Source organism: Salvelinus alpinus, chromosome 19, assembly GCF_045679555.1.
Source record: "Salvelinus alpinus chromosome 19, SLU_Salpinus.1, whole genome shotgun sequence".
NCBI classification, from domain to species: domain Eukaryota; kingdom Metazoa; phylum Chordata; class Actinopteri; order Salmoniformes; family Salmonidae; genus Salvelinus; species Salvelinus alpinus.
In genome coordinates this window covers 41454534-41459176 of record NC_092104.1, presented here as the reverse complement: position 1 = coordinate 41459176, position 4643 = coordinate 41454534, and positions in this window count along the sequence as shown.

Genomic DNA, 4643 nt, shown 5'->3' with positions numbered 1-4643 from the left:
CTCATTGTCTTTGTTGTATTTATTGATACAACATATTGATTCCATCCTTTAATTGTCAGCCTATAACCACACTCTTAATCAACGAGCATTCTTAATGAGTAGTAGCAAACAGTCAATAAGTGTAGGATTCTCACCAAAGTGAATACCAGCCCACAAAAACTGAGAAAGGACCATATAAAAAGTACAGAAAGAGGCAGAGTGAGAGAATGGAAAACTGATAGAATGGGCCAAATAGATTGCGATGCAGGGCGAAAGAAAGGGCAGGGGAGAAAACAATGGGGGCCAAACATTGTAGGATAGGGCTGTTTGAAGCCTTCTGTTTGGCCGTAGCTCAGAGTCACAACAAAGCATCAGGGCCACACTTGTGGATGTGGGGAATGGGACTCAAAGGGAATCTCTCCACTCATGACAGACCCCCACCTCTCTACCCCTTTCGCTTTCTCTCATGTGACCCCCTTGAGCCAGCCATCTCACCTACCAGGGCACTTTCCCAGCCCCTCTGAGTGGTCAGCCTGGGAGAGTGCAGTGGTGGCCTCTAACTTTTCTCTGAAAGGTCAGAGGTCACTAATAAGGCTGGACACTGGGCTAATTTATTCAGGAATGGCTTCCCCTCAGCAGTTATAGGCTGAGCTGCACTAGCCCAAAGCCCAGTGGGGGGTCTTCCCCTAAGCTCACAGATGTGCTAAGACCAGGGATACACAAAAAGACAGGGATGGGGGATGGATACACACAAACAAACTGCATTATTGTCACTCAAATTGCAGACCCTCTGAGATTTCTTGAGGTTGAGGCTTTTTAAGCTTTGAGTTTAAAGTGGATTTGCTATTCACCATGATCCCCAACAGATGACCTGGGAACGATAATATGGGCATTATCAGTACAGGAATGTGGATCGATTTCACTGGTTGTAAAGGTGAACTTTCTCAATGTAGTCCTTTGTAATTATCAAGCACGATACTGTCTTCCTTCCCTCTCTTTGGGATAAGACTGTCAAACTAATCCTAATGATTTAGTGCAGGATCTTATATTGAGGCTCTGGTTTAGTGATGCCATATGTCACAGCCAGCCACCTTCACCTAGCTTATTGGGGCCCTTATACTCTCCTTACCTAGGAACCGTGCAGTATTGGCATGCTGTTTTAAGTCAAGAGAAAGGTGAACATGACGAGACGTGAAAACAAGAGGATTCCCCAGTTCTACTGACTCACATTGAGGCTTGGAGACTGAAATGTATTTCCTCATTCACTTAAAGACTGCAAAGGTTTTTTCCCTATATCCACAAATGAACACAGTCGGTCTCAGAAAATATATATGATAACTTGATGCGCTACACTAAGATTTACACATGGGCTATGGGCCTGGTTTGTATTGTTGCATCTGTTATAAGCCTTCAAAACGGGATGAACTTATATCAAAGTAAGGAAAACTAAAGAGAATGTATTTCCAATAAAAGGGGCAACGCTTTGGGCCTAGAATATACCGCTCAGATTTACAAAAATTGTTACTATAAATTATGTTATTATATATTCAGACCTTGAAAAATTGGCTAGGCCTACTCAAATCCGCACTGCACTGGGGAAAGAGTAGCCTTACAGACCTGCTATCTTAATTTGACCATGTTAATCACAGCAGGAAAATAATCATGCAGCAACAGGAAATGTGAATTACTTTGTGGATTAAAATTAATGGAGAGTTTTTTAGGGTTGATACATTTTTCGTTAGGGCAAATCAAGTCTGATATTTTAAAGTGGGAATTACACACTAGAAGCCTTTTTAAACCTTGAATAAATTACATTTAGCATTTTCTGCTGCGCAGGAAAATTCTCTGGGACAACAGTGATCAAATTAAGAGGCCTATGTGTTTTTTCATTTAGTGGTGACTGGTGGTGACGAACTAGGAAGCATCGGCTATCATTGAAACTTTTGAAATGTCGAAGTTGACTTCATACAATAACAAAACATGTATGAAAGGAGTATCAATCTCTGCGGAAAAAACGATGAAAAAAACGAGTTAAACTCTCAAGCTATTTCCATGATGTACTAAACTACAGAAGAAAATGTACAGGTCTATCTGAGAAATATAATAATCTTTCTTCCCAATACAGATATCTATTCAATGACTTTCCGAAAGTGGGTTCATAATGTAGGCCTAATATAGTTTTTTCTCTCCAATGAACTGAATGGGTTTAGTTTAGTGAATCAGTGAAGGCCCTGCCTGCATTCCCGATAAGTAAGCATTAATAACGCGTCTTTTCCCTCCCTTTATCCATAATCTCCAGTGATCTCGCGCCTCCCGCAATAAATTATTCTGACATGGCCGTGAAAAGGCAGCAGCGGGCAGGCCCTTTAAGAGGCAAATGAGCATCGACAGTGAGAAGATGTTCCCAGCAAAGGAAATGTTAACTCACTCCCCTGTAGGAGTGCGATGCGATGGATGAAACCAACTGAGATGTCTTTAAAGGAAAAGGGGAGAAGAGTCCAACCCCGAAGGCGATCACTGTTTAATAATGTATCAGGGAGAAGTAGGCTTTTAACCCGAGCTATGATGGGCCTAAAGCATCTGGAGTGTGGGAAGCGCTAGTAGCATGCCTTTTTGGGCAAGGTTTACCTTCCTCGACACCATGCGATGCATATTCGATAAGGGAAGTGATTCGAAATAGCAATTGAACGTAGCAAATCATTTGATCCAGTCGATCTAATTGCCTTTTGAAAGAGATGTTTGGGTCAAAAAATGTGAAGAATAGTAGGCTAGTCAGAATAGTTGCAGGTCTTCTGAGGATCTGGACAGTTACTGGTAAGTTTGTTTCAGAATGAGGTCACAATTTGAGACTCATAAGCACAACATCACCCTCGCGCGCTTTGTGGTTCACCTGTCAATCACCTGTGTTATACAGCTCTAAAGAAATCTTTACTATATGTCTTGAAGATTTTCCTGAAAACGACTACAATGTCCTTATCAGATAAATGAGGCATAGACCTAAACTACACGAGCATTTATTCAATTTATGGTAATCATATTGGCCTCATGGTCTTATAGGCTCTACTAATTAATATGTAATTAACATGTTATTAACAGCCAAAACATCTGCCAATAGGCCATTCATTAATATTTTTTAATAAACTAATGAATTAACAAGTTGATATTTGTTAGTGCCTGGTTACTAGGCTACATTGTACGAATACCCCTGGTTTATTCTTGTGAAACAATAGAGAGGAAAGTTAATTTCCTATTGACAATACGTTTACAAGGATAACAGTGTTTTGATTGTAATTGCCCTGGAGAGTCAAAATAGGTCTGTTGTTTCTTTAAAATGTTACTGGTCCTTCATTCGCAGCTGCTGGCTTGTGTGTGCTATCAGAGCTAGTGCAGATGCATTACTTCTTCAGCACAATGGACATTTATCACCCCGTGGTGTTATTCAAATTCAGTACCAAGCGAAGACCATCCCCACTCCCTCTCGCCGTCCATCTCGGTAACACCGTTATTGTTAGTGAAGCTCAAGAAAAGCTTTTGGATAACAGAATAGCGAGCACGCAGTGCCATTCCCGTGCAGTCGTCATATTAAGTAATAGCCAGTTAAAGGAGCGCCACGAGTTGACTCATATAACCCTTTTTTCGCGTCTTATAATTTTTCTACAAGCTGGAGTATACAAGAAATGCAGCTTGGGGACGGCGGAGGAGCAGGTGCATTCGCGTTTCAACAATTTTCACCTCGGCTTTCTCGCATCAGCAATGTTCAGCTTGGTCGCCTTATAACGTTTTAACATGAATATAACCATCGAGCTTTTTTTTGTATGATTGGAAGAATTTGAAGTCGAGTTAAAATGCTTGTGTTCTGCTCTATAATGATGTGGAAACTATATGTGCAATGAGATGCGTCTTACAGGTGCAGATATGTCGAAATGCTGTCGTAATGGAGTTTGAACGACTCGTTTCTTCTGATTCCTATGCTGATGATTAGAGCAAACCATTTTCATGTTGTCATATTATGGTATTGAATGAAGAAGTTTTTACAGTGTTTTGATGTTTTCGAAGGGGAAATTGTATAATCGTTGAGGCCTTCATCGACTTAAACATCTTCTGGTAAATCATGCCATTGGTATAGGCTATCAAAGATCAGAGTGTCGAAAATCGCAGATATTAGGAATTTGAAATATACACGTTTGTTACTAGACCTGCTGACTTATAAAATGTTTACAGGAGAAAACAAAAGTTTTGCTATATAAGAAAACAATAGGCTACTGCTTTTTAAACTGTATTAGTTTAATTTGCACATATCCAAATTACATTATGTTTCTGTATCCTGCAATTGATGATATTTCATTTTACCAAATAAGATGAGGATCTTGGTCAGGTGCATGATTGGAATGACAATTAGTGATAGTGCCTCCATATTTTCTATGGGTCTATATATTCTACAGATTCAAAGATCATGTATATGATGAATTTAAATGGATTAATTGAGAACTGTTTTGAATGATGAGAGCAATTCGTTTTGAGACACACTTTGAGCCCTTGCAGTTGATTGTCCAAACGCAATTCTTGTGAAATTTAAAACACAACCCGAGAATTGTATCTGGACATCTGTTGCTGGGGGTTCCTTTCACATCAGTGTCGTAAATACAAGTTCTTAGTCTTGTCAC